The sequence below is a fragment of the Crotalus tigris genome, unplaced genomic scaffold (genome assembly GCF_016545835.1).
Source record: "Crotalus tigris isolate CLP2741 ecotype Arizona unplaced genomic scaffold, ASM1654583v1 scf7180000024477.215749, whole genome shotgun sequence".
NCBI classification, from domain to species: domain Eukaryota; kingdom Metazoa; phylum Chordata; class Lepidosauria; order Squamata; family Viperidae; genus Crotalus; species Crotalus tigris.
In genome coordinates, this window is record NW_024100647.1 from 149,443 (window position 1) to 163,947 (window position 14,505).

At 42.9% G+C, this 14,505-nt stretch overlaps 1 protein-coding gene across 1 annotated transcript in view; it reads right to left on the minus strand.

Annotated features, from left to right (window-relative positions):
- LOC120303715 (t-SNARE domain-containing protein 1-like) overlaps window positions 1–14,505 on the minus strand; it is a gene marked incomplete at its 5' end in the record, with an annotated part of 105,873 nt that overhangs the window by 67,191 nt on the left and 24,177 nt on the right. The window lies entirely within an intron of this gene.

Below are 14,505 nucleotides of genomic sequence, written 5' to 3' on the forward strand. Positions count from 1 at the left end.
TTAATAGAAAGATACAGCTAGCAGCTGGGCAAATAGGATTTATCATATTCCAATTCTTTTCTTTTTTCTTTTTTTTTGATTCTAGGATGACCCGTCCCATTTTTGTACTGAAAAGAAGGGATCAGAAAAGGCACCTGAGAAGAATGGCAGGCTGTCCCTAACTTACGACAGTTCATTTAGCGACCGTTTGAAGTCACGACAACACTGAAAAAAGGGATTTAGGACCGTTTTTCGCACTTACGACCGTTGCAGCCATCCCCATGGTCACGTGATCAAAATTCAGACACTGGTCAACTGACTCATATTTATGACGGTCGCAGTGTCCCGGGGTCAAGTGACCAGCAAAGTCCATGGGGAAGCCAGATTCATATTATAAATGTGTGACTAGTTGAACAACTGCAGTGAATCACTTTCGAACAGCGGCAGGGAAGATCGTAAAGAGGGACAAAGCTCAGTTAGCAATTGTCTCGCTTAGCAACATACGGTAGTGGCCAAAATGGTGGAAACCTTTTGGGAAAAGTGTATTTTTTGAGGTTTGATGGCTAATAATACCACTTTTTTGGGGGGGAGTAGTATTGTAAAATTATATATCAATGGAGAGATAATTTAATCAAGAAGGTAATGCAACAAAGTGTGTCCGATTATTTGTACTGTATTCTATGAAAAGTTATAGCCAAATAACCAGAAAAAGGAAGCATAACTTGCTTAGGTTGATCTCAGGTAGCTTTCCCTTCATCTGATTGTAGCCAATAAGCACAAGTGTTTAGAGCAGCAGTTCTCAACCTATGGGTCGCGACCCCATTTGGGGTCATTCGATCATTTCACGGGGGTCGCCAAGCAAGGCTGTCCGCCATTTTTTCCGCCTTTTCCGGTGGGTGCCTTACCTCCCTTGGGCTGGGCCAGCTGGTGGCCCAGCCGGTGGTCGGCCTGCTCCGTCTCTGCCGCTTGCCAGCTACGCCTCGGCCGGCGCAGGGGGCGGCACCGCGCATGTGTGGTGCTCCCGGGCAGGGAAAGTCCTCGACTTACGACAGGTTGGGTAGTCCTCGACTTACAACCGGTTTAGTCCTCGACTTACGACCAGTTGGGAGTCGCAGCATTAAAAAGGTTGAGAACCACTGGTTTAGAGAGTCAATTGGGTTCATCTTGCTTTGGCCATGAGCCAATCAGATTACAGTAGGATTCAATTATTGATGTCATGTATTGAAGCTGAGAGGAGGACATTTGTCAGTGTGTTATGTGATCGCTGTGAAGTTGGTTGGGTTTGTGTGTGTTCTTTCATTGAGTGAGCTTGTAAAACATAATAAAATTAAAGGAATGGTGCAAAGAGTTGACTGGTCGCCCAGAGAGCGATGTAAAATAGTGTTTATTCAGTGAACAAGGCTACAATTATAAAGAAATAAGAAGCAAAATGCGTGGAAACGTAACCAAAGGTGGCATTTCTACTGTACACTTTTCCCAAAAGGTTTCCACAATTTTGGCCACTGCTGTAAATTCTGGGCTCAAGGATGATCCTAAATCCAGGACTTACCTGTATGGATAAGTAGACCAGTAGACAAGAACGATCCCAAAATTGCAAATATGAGATTGGGATTGAGGCTTTCTCCACCCACATCCGAGTTATTCATGTATTTCATTTTTCATACTTTCTCTGAGTGTGACCTGTTCATGCACACGCCGACGGTGGCACGATTGCCGAGATGTTTTGCCTCAATTTGCTTTGATCTCAACCCCTCTCAAAATCATTCCGAATGACGTTTGAAGGTCAGCCTTACACATACTCAGTCCCTAATGCAGGGGTCTCCGAATTTGGATCAATTTAAGACTTGTGGACTTCAACTCCCAGAAATCTCTAGCTGGCGTGATTGGCTGAGGAATTCTGGAAGTTGAAGTCCACAAGTCTTAAACGTTGCGAAGTTTGGAGATCCCTGCTTTCATGCAAAAATGCGCAGAGATGTGGCAAGGGGAGGGGAACATTATTAGGAGACACGAAAGAACAAGTTAGCGATAGATCATACTGGAGAAAATCTATTTGTGGTTTTTTTGTATGTACACGGAGAGCTTCTGTACCGGAGACAAATTCCTTGTCTGTTCAATCACATTTGGCCAATAAAGCATCATTTCGTGTCTTCTCTTCTCTTCTCCCCCCCCCCCATTCCTTTCCATTCCATTCCATTCTATTTTCTATTATTATTATTCTATTCTGTTCTGTTCTGTTCTGTTCTATACCCTACCCTATTCCACTGCATTCCATTTTTTCTATTCCATTCCATTCTATTTTCTATTATTATTCTGTTCTGTTCTGTTTCCTACCCTACCCTACCCTATTCCATTCCATTCCATTCCATTTGCTATTCTGTTCTGTTCTCTTCTACTCTACTCTACTCTACTCTACTCTACTCTACTCTAATAATAGTAGTAAAGGTGGAAGGGACCTTGGAGGTCATCTAGTCCAACCCCCTGCTCAGGCAGGAAACCCTACACCATTTCGGACAAATGGCTGTCCAGTCTCTTCTTAAAAACTTCCAGTGTTGGAGCATTTACTACTTCTGGAGGCAGGTTGTTCCACTGATTAATTGTTCTCACTGTCAGGAAATTTCTCCTTAGTTCTAGGTTGCTTCTCTCCTTGATTAGTTTCCACCTGTTGCTTCTTGTCCTGCCTTCAGGTGTTTTGGAAAATAGCTTGATTCCCTCTTCTTTATGGCAGCCCCTGAGATATTGGAATAGTGCTATCATGTCCCCCCCCTTGTCCTTCTCTTCGTTAAACTAGACATACCCAATTCTAGCAACTGTTCCTTATATGTTTTAGTCTCCAGTCCCCTAATCATCTTTGTTGCTCTTCTCTGTACTCTTTCTAGAGTCTCAACATCTTTTTTACATCGTGGTGACCAAAACTGGATGCAGTATTCCAAGTGTGGCCTTACCAAGGCATTGAAGAGTGGTATTAATACTTCACGTGATCGTGATTCTATCCCTCTGTTAATGCAGCCTAGCACTGTGTTGGCCTTTTTGGCAGCTGCAGCACACTGCTGGCTCATATTTAGGTGATTGTCTACTAGGACTCCGAGGTCCCTCTCACAGTTACTATTGTCCCTCTCACTATTGAGCATGGTGCCACCTATGCTGTACTTGTGCATTTGGTTTTTCTTGCCTAAATGTAGAACCTTGCTTTTTTCACCATTGAATTTCATTTTGTTAGTTAGTGCCCAGTGTTCAAGTCTGTCCAGATCCTTCTGTATCTTAAGCCTGTCCTCTGGAGTGTTGGCTATTCCTGCCAGCTTGGTGTCATCTGCAAATTTGATGAGTTCCCCATCTATCCTTTCATCCAAATCGTTGATGAAGATGTTGAAGAGTACTGGGCCCAGAACAGAGCCCTGGGGCACCCCACTACACACTTCCCTCCATATAGATGCAGTTCCAGTGAGGACCACTCGCTGAGTACGGCCGGTCAGCCAGCTACGGATCCATCTGGTGGTGGTTCTGTCTACCCCACATTTTTCTATCTTGTCAAGTAGTAGTTTGTGATCTACTTTATCAAATGCCTTACTGAAGTCCAAGTAAATTATGTCCACAGCATTCCTCTGATCCACTAATTTTGTCACTTGGTCAAAGAATGCAATAAGATTTGTCTGGCATGATCTATTTTTGACAAACCCATTTTGGCTTTTAGTAATGACTTTGTTTGCCTCTAGGTGTTCGTTGATTCGTTGTTTGATTATCTTTTCCAGGATCTTCCCAGGTATTGAGGTCAGGCTGATAGGTCTGTAATTTCCTGGATCCATTTTTTTTCCTTTTTTGAGGATGGGAACTACATCAGCTCTTTTCCAGTCCTCTGGTAGTTCCCCTGTGTTCCACTCTGTTCTACTCTACTCTTTCGGAGTCAAAAATGACTTGATGGCCCATAGTCAATCAATCAACCAACCTGTACTGTCCCTTTTATTTTTGCATATAGAGCTGGTATACCCCCAAGGACTGTGTTGGGTGGGTTTAGAAGACAAGGACTATGGACACAGTTAGACATCTTATTCAGAGGAAAGAGCAAAATAATTTTTAATTCAGATTTCATTGGAGGAATGAACAGCAGCCATCCGTTGCTTAGCCAGAGACGGCTCTTCAAAACGTCGCAGTTGAAGACCGAGCTGAAACTAAATTAGATCCGACTTCATTTAAATGTAAATTTAATTAAAACTAAATATACTTAACGTGATTACTCTGCAGTCATGCATTTAATTATTTTCCCCTTCTGTCACATTAAATGTTACCATTGGGCAAGAACCTTTGGAGGTCTTTAAGCAGCAGACCCAAGGCTTTCAGAAGCCACCTGTAAATGATCTACCTCTGCAGCAAGCCACACTGGAGCCTGGAATGTTGGTTACAATGTTTGATCAGATGTTACTGACTTCTGATTTAAAAAAAAAAAACGGATGAAGAAATTGTGTAACTTTTTATTGAATTTGAAGATGAAAGACGAACAAGTGAAAGAAAGAACGATAATATGGGCGAAAAATTTTGGATGCAGTGTAGGATTAGAGAAACGGCAAAATCTATGGGAAAAAAACTATAAATTGACAATGGCAACTTCGTATAAAGAAAGCCTATATTTAAAAGGTTTTATAGAGGGCACTTACCACCTGCCAGATCAGCAAAACTGTTTAAAAATATGTCTAGGAAATGTTGGGAATGTAGCCAAAAACCTGGTCCATACTATCACCTGTGGTGGACGTGTATTAAAGCGAAAAAAAAAATATTGGACAAAAATACATACCTGGTTAGAAAAAAAGTTAGGGAAACACGTAGATTTTAAACCTGAACTTTTTTTTAATTCCAGAAAAAAAAATGATAAACAATGTGTATGTTTAACATTACATGTATTAACTGCAGCAAGGATTGCATTTGCTGAGCACTGGAAAAATGAAGAAACACCATTGGATGGAAAGATAATCAGGAAAATACTGGACTGTGCTGAAATGGACAGACTTACATGGAGGATCAAAAGAAAAAAAAAGACACAGGATATTTTCAAACATGGAACTTATTTTATCAACGGCTGGAAAAAACGGGATAGACAGTGAGAACTTAACTTATACCACTAAGCAAAATACCACTGATCAACAACTTAAGATATGCTGACGATACAGTTCTGCTTGCCAGTAAGCATGAAGACCTTCAGCTCCTCATCAACAGAGTCACAGAAATATCTGAAAAATACGGCTTGAAGCTTAACACCTCAAAAACCAAGATCATGGTTGTCAGCAAACAACCCGTTAATTTACCACCAATAAATTCAGAAGGAATACCACCAGAAAAAGTTGAAAGGATCACGCACTTCAGTTTAATTTACATGAAAGCTGGGACATGACCACTGAAGTAAAGACAAGGATAGAGAAACCTCGAACAGCATTCTTCAAAATGAAAAAGGTCTTCTGCAGTCACGACATAAGCCTAAGACTGAAAATCAGGCTTGTTAGATGCTATATTTTTTCTATCCTGCTCCATGGAGTAGAGAGTTGGTCTCTGACAGAAGGCCACCTGAAGAGAATTTGAAATGTAGATTTACAGGCGGCTGTTACGTAGAAGCTGGGTTGACAAGATCAGAAATGAGGAGGCGATAAGCCGCCTGGGAAAGCCCAGGGAAATCATCAAAACAATTAAAAAATGAAAATTAGAATATTTCGGACGTGTGATGCAACACCCAAAAAAATAAGGCCTACTCCATTTAATCCTCCAGGGAAAGATTGAAGACAAACGAGGTCCAGGCAGAAGAAGAACATCGTGGCTTCAAAATCTAAGGGACTTTTTTGGACAAAACTCAGCAGCACTTTTTCGTGCGGCTGCTGATAAAAACAGGATCGCCAACATCATCGCCAATGTCCGATAACGGATATGGCACAAGAAGAAGACTAAGCAAAATAAATCAACCAAGACAACACATTGTTCTTTAAGCAGAAATGAAATGCAATAATAGAAAATTAATAAAATATTATATATTGGTTACCTGGACAATGGGAATCTATCAGCCTTGCTAAGTAATCCAGACAGGACCCAGTAGAACTAACTTTCTTGGAAGGTGACATAAAAATCATGCAAATCTGAAAGGATGTACTTCTCCCCAGCCTTCGCCTTTATATAGGCAGTCCTCAATTTACGGCCACAACTGAGCCGAGAATTTATGTTGCTAAGCCAGAGGTTTCTTCATCAATCAATCAATTATCAATGATTTGGACGAGGGGATAGATGGGGAACTCATCAGACTTGTAGACGACACCAAGCTGGCAGGAACAGCCAACACTCCAGAAGACAGGCTTAGGATACAGAAGGATCTGGACAAACTTGAACACTGGGTGCTATCTAACAAAATGAAATTCAGTGGTGAAAAAAGCAAGGTTCTACATTTAGGCAAGAAAAACCAAATGCACAAGTACAGCATAGGTGGCACCATGCTCAATAGTAGTAACTGTGAGAGGCACCTCGGAGTCCTAATGGACAATCACCTAAATAGGAGCCAGCCGTGTGCGGCAGCTGCCAAAAAGGCCAATACAGTGCTAGGCTGCATTAACAGAGGGATAGAATCAAGATCACGTAAAGGGTTAATGCCACTTTACAAGGCCTTGGTAAGGCCACACTTGGAATACTGCATCCAGTTTTGATCACCACGATGTAAAAAAGATGTTGAGATTCTAGAAAGAGTACAGAGAAGAGCAACAAAGATAATCAGGGGACTGGAGGCTCAAACATATAAAGGATGATTGCTGGAATTGGGTATGTCTAGTTTAACGAAGAGAAGGACGAGGGGGGACATGATAGCAGTCTTCCAGTATCTCAGGGGCTGCCTCAAAGAAGAGGGAGTCAAGCTATTCTCCAAAGCACCTGAAGGCAGGACAACGGATGGAAACTAACCAAGGAGAGAACCAACCCAGAACTAAGGAGAAATTTCCTGAAGTGTGAGAACAATTAACCAGTGGAACAACCTGCCTCCAGAAGTTGTGAATGCTCCAACACTGGAAGTTTTTAAGAAGAGACTGGACAGCCATTTGTCTGAAATGGTATAGGGGTTCCTGCCTGAGCAGGGGTTGGACTAGATGAGATGTTATTGTTGTTGTTGTTATTATTACTATTAGGGTAAATCAGCATTTTTCTTGGCAGAAACCTCTGAAGTAGTTTGCCCTTACCATCTTCTTCCTAGAAGGGACTCACCCAAGGTCACTCAGCTGGTTTGATGCCTCTGGCAGGACTAGAACTCAGAGTCTCCTGGTTTCCAGTTCAGTGACCTTAGCTATGACACCCAATTGCCCCTCGGTCTAAAATTTAGGACTTCTTCCTTCAGAGAATTGTCTAAAGGCTGCTTGATAGGGAAACGGCCTACTGGTCTCCCGTGATGAATTCATAAGGGCTGCCAAGTAGATCTACATTCTTCAGGGGTAGAGTTCATTATGCGACTCTGAATAACACAGTAATTAATTATGTAATGCAGTAAGAATCTCATTAATTTGCAATAAAGCCAGAGAGAGCATGGCCGGGAATGACTGAGTATGTTGGAGGAGCAGAGAAGGGAACCGGGGAGCAGGCACGAGAGACCCACAAATAGGAAAAGGAAGGAGGAAGAAGGCGAGAACTCAGCGTAGGACACGGTCACAAATATAGTTGGCTCCCTTTATGGCCCAAATACAATTGAACACTAAAATTTTACGGGTAATCTGCAGCCTTGCTCAGAGCTGCCGGTGAGAAGAACGGCAGTCGTGCAAGGATTGAGAGGAAACAGATCAACTGCAGGGCTCGGGTGAAACATGGAGGTGCTTTCATAAAATATTGAGGCCCCCTTAATAATGACCAATATTTGAGAATATCTGTAGCTGAGGGTTAAACTGCGGGGTGCTTGGTGCTCTCTGAGCTTGGTTGTTTTCTTGCAGATTTTTCGTTACCTAACTGCTGACCTCATCAATAATAGAACAGAATGAGGCTGATGGGGAGGAGGAGGAGGAGGAGGAGGAAGAAGAAGAAGAAGAAGAAGAGGAGGAAGAGGAGATGGAGGAGGGGGAGGAGGAGGAGGAGGAAGAAGAAGGAGGAGGAGGAGGAAGAAGAAGGAGGAGGAGAAGAAGAAGAGGAGGAGGAGATGGAGGAGGGGGAGGAGGAGGAGGAGGAGGAGGAGGAGAAGGAGGAGGAGATTGTGTGGTCCTTGGTGCTTTCTGAACTTGGTTGTTTTCTTGCAGATGTTTCCTTAGCAATCAATAGGCACACAGAGATAAGCAACGTCTATATACCATTCAAAAGAGACAATCAAAAAGCCAAGGACCAAAACACCTCCTCACCAGCAATCCACACCCAGAGAAGCAGTGATTAACACCAAGATTAATACTAGACCAAAATCAGGAAGTAAACAATACCCCAATCAAGGAACTACCAGCTCAGACAATCAAACAGCCTAATCAAGGAAGCATCGAGAACACTCCCAGAAACACTGAAAGGGCAAGCCACTTGTATATAAAAAATAAAGCAAACCCTACTCTCTTCTAGCACTGATGATGTTACCTAGTTGGGTGATGGATGGAAGGAAGGAAGGAAGGAAGGAAGGAAGGAAGGAAGGAAGGAAGGAAGGAAGGAAGATGAGAAATCGAAAGAGGTAGGAAGAAAGGATAATTATTCCTCCTCCTCCTCCTCCTCCTCCTCCCTGTAACCCCACTCCCTTCTAGCACTGATGATGTTACTGAGTTGGGTAATGAAAGGTCTGCAAGGAAAAACCACCACTCAGAGAGCACCAAGGACCCCACAGTCCTCCTCCTCCTCCTCCTCCTCCTCTCCATTACACAAATCCCACTCCTTTCTAGCACTGATGATGTTACCTAGTTGGGTCATGAAACGCCTGCAAGAAAACAACTCAGCTCAGACACCACCAAGGACCTCACAGAACAATGAACACTGGGGGGGGGGGAACACAATGGGTATTTTCTAGCTATCTACCAAGCACTCTTGGTCTTCTCAAGTCTCATTTAGAAGTCCCTGCATTTCCCCCCCCCCCCATTACAAAATATTGTGAATGTCTTTCGTATTTATTTCGTGCTTTATAATCTCTGTGTTTGTGCATTTAATGCAGGAATTGGCATGTGAGTCTTTTCTTAATAAACACAATTTTGCCTACAAGTACACCTTCTGTAGGGTGCTCTGAATTTTAACTTGCTATAATGGAATTAATTAAGACAGGCAGGATATTAAGCTTCTTCATGTGCAACAATATTGTGTTTTGGGGCATTTGCAAATCATAATTGATTGGGTTGCCGAATTAACCCATTTTTCTGGGTTCACCCAATACGGTAGACGTAATCATAAAACAGCCAAGTGCCTTGGATTTGTGAAACATACGAAGCTAGCAACGAAACCAAAACACTAACAAATGCGAACATTAACTTAGCTCAGGACTTTCTGCAAAATTCAGCTTCTATAGTTCAAGGCACAGCCATTCAGAACAATCCTCTCGAATGGAAAATTCTATTTGGGTTTTTAAAAAAACAACAACAACTCAATCTTACTTATCGGTGGCAAGGTGAGGTCTGGTGCTCTATTTTCCCCTTCTGCTTAACAAAAGTAAATGCAATTTTTTTGGGGGGGGGGGGAGCATTTATTTTTGGGGTGTGGATGTGCTGAATTTAACGGTACGCACAAACATTCCCGGAATTCTTGCGTGTTTGCATAACGCATTCTTAGTTCCCGGAATTCTTGCATGTTTGCATAACGCATTCTTAGTTTAAAAACTCCAAATGATGACGGAGTCAGGGTCATATCAACAGAAGAGAACATCTGTAGCTCAAGGTCAAACTGTGGGGGTCCTTCATGCTTTTTCATTTTGATGGCTTTCTTGCACTTGTTCCATCACCCAACTCAATAACATCATCAGTGCTAGAATGGAGGAGGAGGAGGAGGAGGAGGAGGACGACGACGACTGTGGGGTCCTTGATGCTGACTGGTGGTTTTCTTGTACATTTCATGACCCAAGAAGGTAACATCATTGGTACTTCATTGGTACTTCTCCGGAATGGGAGGAGGAGGAGGAGGAGGAGGAGGAGGAGGAGGAGGAGGAGGAGGAGGAGGAGGAGGAGGAGGAGGAGGAAGAGGAGGAGGAGGAGGAGGAGGAGGATGACAATTGTAGGGTCCTTGATGCTCTCTGAGCTTGGTTGTTTTCTTGGATATGTTTCATGACCCAACTAGGTAACATCATCAGTGCTAGAAGGGAGCGGGATTTGTGGAGAAGAGGAGGAGGAGGAGGAGGAGGACAACAACTATGGAGTCCTTGATGCTCTTTGAGCTTGGTGGTTTTCTTGGAGATGTTTCATTACCCAACTAGGTAACATCATCAGTGCTAGAATGGAGTGGGAGGAGGAGAAGTGGAAGGAGGCAGAGGAGGAGGAGGAGGAAGAAGACCATAGGGTCTTTAGCGCTCTCTGAGCTTTGTGGTTTTCTGGCAAACATTTCATTACCCAATTCGGTAACATCACCAGTGCCAGAAGGGAGTAGGATTTGATCTCCCTTCATATAGAAATGGCTCCCAGTGTCAGCGGAGCGTTTTTGTCGGTTCTTGGATTAGGCTGTGGTTTATTGTTGGATTGTTTGTCTGAGTTGGCAGCTGGTTCCTTGGACTATTGCTTACTGTTCGAAAAACTTCGCAAGCAACTATAACCTTGCCTTCCCCTCTTCTCCTTCAAAGCTTCCCTGCGTTATCAGGAACTTGGTGCCTTCGTTCTCCTGGAACAGAAGACCCGGGATGGTTAGCAAGAAGCTTGACCTGGATAGGCACTTTGGAGGGTGTGAAAGACCCAGGGAAGCTTTTAGTTCAGGAAGTCAACACGAAAAAGTTGTCCATTATTTCTGTACGTTCTTAATCTCTGGCTCAAGGAGAGCAAGCGACGGGATTCTTGTAAAGATGCTTTTCATGTCACCTTCTGGGTGATGAAAATGTCAGCTCCATCAATTCCTGTTTCCAGAAGCCGTTGGCCCTTATTTATTTTACCGCTTTTCTCACCGCTTTTGCTGGTGTGTCATTTTGTGGAGACGTGACACCTGCTCTAAAGGACTGCTTTTCTGTTTTATTGCAGAATGATTCTTTCTTTTCCTGGCTGGTCAACCGCTGTAGGAATGAGAATTGGGGCTAAAAGAGTTACCCAAACATGGGGGGGGGAGAATTAAGAAATGCAGAAAGGATTCAGAAATTATTTGGGGGAAAGGTCAAGGTTTATAGTCATTGTGGGGTCCAGGGAAGCAGGGAGATGTGGTGGTTATAGGTTATTCTTGTAATCAGAAGTAATCTCCAATCTGTTGTACAACTCATAGTAGGCAGGAGGAAAAGGAAGTAGCTTGATAGGATGGATTTTATTCTTTCGCTGAATAAGATTCACTGGGCAATTGAGAATTCTCAATTATATATTGCAAATGAGAGGAAGGAAGGAAGGAAGGAAGGAAGGAAGGAAGGAAGGAAGGAAGGAAGGAAGGAAGGAAGGAAGGAAGGAAGGAAGGAAAGGAAAGGAAAGGAAGGAAAGGAAGGAAGGAAGGAAGGAAGGAAAGGAAGGAAAGGAAGGAAGGAAGGAAGGAAGGAAGGAAGGAAGGAAGGAAGGAAGGAAGGAAGGAAGGAAGGAATAGCACTTGGACTTATATACCGCTTCAGAGTGCTTTACAGCCCCTCTAAGCAGTTTACAGAGTCAGCATCTTGCCCCCAACAATCTGGGTCCTCATTTTATCGACCACAGAAGGACGGAAGGCAGAGCCAACCTAGAGGCGGTCAGGATCGAACTCCCGGCAGTGGGCAGAGTTAGCCTGCAATTCTGCTTTCTAACCATTGTGCCACCAGGGCTTCATAGTTTCATAGCCTTCTAATCGACATCTTGTTTGCTTTCACCCTCTGCTTTCTGCCCTCTACTTTCTTTCAAAGCAGCTTTTTTTGTTTGCTTATGTTTCCTTTCCTTTCCTTTTCATTCCTCTCCTCTCTTCTCCTTTCCTTTCTATTCTTTTTCTCTTCTCCCTTTCCTTTCCTTTCCTTTCCATTCCTCTCCTCTCCTTTCCATTCATCTCCTCTCCTCCCTTTCCTTTCCTTTCCTTTTCATACCTCTCCTCTCCTTTCCTTTCTATTCCTTTTCATTCCTTTTCTCTCCTCCTTTTCTTTCCTCTCCTTTCCTCTTTCCATTTCTTTCCTCTCCTCTCCTCCCTTTCCTTTCCTTTCCTTTCCTTTTCATTCCTCTCCTCTCCTTTCCTTTCTATTCCTTTTCTCTTCTCCCTTTCCTTTCCTCTCCTTTCCTCTTCTCTTTCCATTTCTTTCCTCTCCTCTCCTCTCCTCCCTTTCCTTTCCTTTCCTTTCTCCTCTCCTCCCTTTCCTTTCCTTCCCTTCCCTCTTTCCTATTCTCTCTCCTTTTCTTATTTCTTCTTTTCCTTTCTCTGTTTCCTTTCCCTCCCCTATTTCCCTTCGTTTGGGACATTTTGGTTACTCTTTCTTAAGTATCTGATTTATAAGCCATCTAATGTCCTTAGGGACTTGTGATCTATACATGTAATTTTTAATAGTAGCAAAAGCAACAACGTGGCTTATATCACACCGGGTCTGAAACCCTTACAATTCCTCAGCACTCTAGCCACTGGAAAGTTTCAGTATCATGGCCAGCAATATTTCACGTTAGAATTACACCATCCACAATACAATCGCAAGCCGTGAATCTGAAACACATGCAGCTCTTCACTGAAAAAAGGACTCCAACTGATCAATCCCTCTGTTGGAGTAATTCCAACAAAGACAATGAACACAGACCCACCTGTGTGTATTTAGATGCCCCCTCCCTTAGCTACACAAATCATAGACCCCAAACAATGAATGTAGGATTTTGACCTTACGTTGTAATATTATTCCCTCTTACTAAGCAGTTGGTAGGAGCTGCTTCTTCCAAATAAATCTATACAGGATTACTGATAAAATATTAGTAGCTCAGGGCTGAACTGTGGGGTCCTAGTTGGTTTCTGAGCTTGGTTGTTTGCTTGAAGACATTTTATTACCCAACTAGGTAACATCATCAGTGCGAGAAGAAAGTGGGTTTTGTGGAGTGGGAGGAGGAGGAGGTGGTCTGTGAGCTTGCTTGTTTTCAGATGTTTCTTGACCCAACTATTTAACCTTATCAGTACTAGAAGGGAACTAGAAGTTTATGTAGTTCCTTGATTGGGGTATTGTTTTCTGCTTGATTGTTAATCTAGGGTTAATCTGGGAGTTAATCTCTGTTTATCTGGGTATTGGCTGGTGGCAAGGAGGTGTTTTAGTTTTGGTTGTCTTTTTAGCTTTTTGTCTTTTTTGAATGGTATGTAGATGTTGTTTATCTCTGTGTCTGTTGATGGGAGGCAGCACTTGTATATAAACAGAGACCAAACCCCACTTCCTTCTAGCGCTGATGACGTTACCTAGTTGGGTCATGAAATGTCTGCAAGAAAACCACCAAGCTCAGAGAGCACCAAGGACCCCACAGTCCTTTCCTCCTCCTCCTCCTCCTCCTCCCCACAAACCCCACTCCCTTCTAGCACTGACGATGTTTAGTTTGGTAATGAAACGTCTGCAAGAAAAGAGTAGGTTTTGTCTTTTTTGAATGGTATGTAGATGTTGTTTATCTCTCTGTGTCTGTTGATGGGAGGCAGCACAAGCCACTTGTATATAAACAGAGAGCAAACCCCACTTCCTTCTAGCGCTGATGACGTTACCTAGTTGGGTCATGAAATGTCTGCAAGAAAACCACCAAGCTCAGAGAGCACCAAGGACCCCATAGTTCTTCTCCTCTTCCTCTTCCTCCCCACAAACCCCACTCCCTTCTAGCACTGATGAGGTTACCTAGTTTGGTAATGAGATGTCTGCAAGAAAACCACCAAGCTCAGAGAGTTCCAAGGACCCCTACACTACAGAGAATTGCATGGCATATTTTTAACCTAAATTACATTCTATTTTTTTTTTTTTTGAGCAAGTGGAGAACTTAAAATGATCCAGAGATGCAACGGAAAAAAAGACCTTCCACATCTTAATAATTCTGCACCAGTTCTTTGATCAGTGGCAGGCCACGGAGGTAATATAACTGTAGGGGCGAAAAAAAAAATCAAAGAAATTCATTTTTGTTCTATGGGACTTCTGGGAAACCAGAGTAATTATTGCCACTTAAAACTGTCATGAATAATAAATTATCGTTCAATTATTGCTTCGCTGAAAATATGATAGCAACCACATCGCTCAGATGAAAGAGAGGATCTAATCTTCCAATTATCCACAAGATTCAATATACTGAACTGAGGAGAGGGGATATTATGGATTAGGGAATAAGATTGCTAGACAGTGAAGTAATGAGAATCTACATCAAAATAGGGCATAACAGTCCTTCCTCAGGCTAATGATTCATGTTCCTTTGGCTTCAACTTTGAAAGCAGGAATGAGGGATCCTTGGTGCTTTCTGAGCTTGGTGGTTTTCTTGAGATGTCTCATTCCCAACTAGGTAACATCATCAGTGCTAGTAA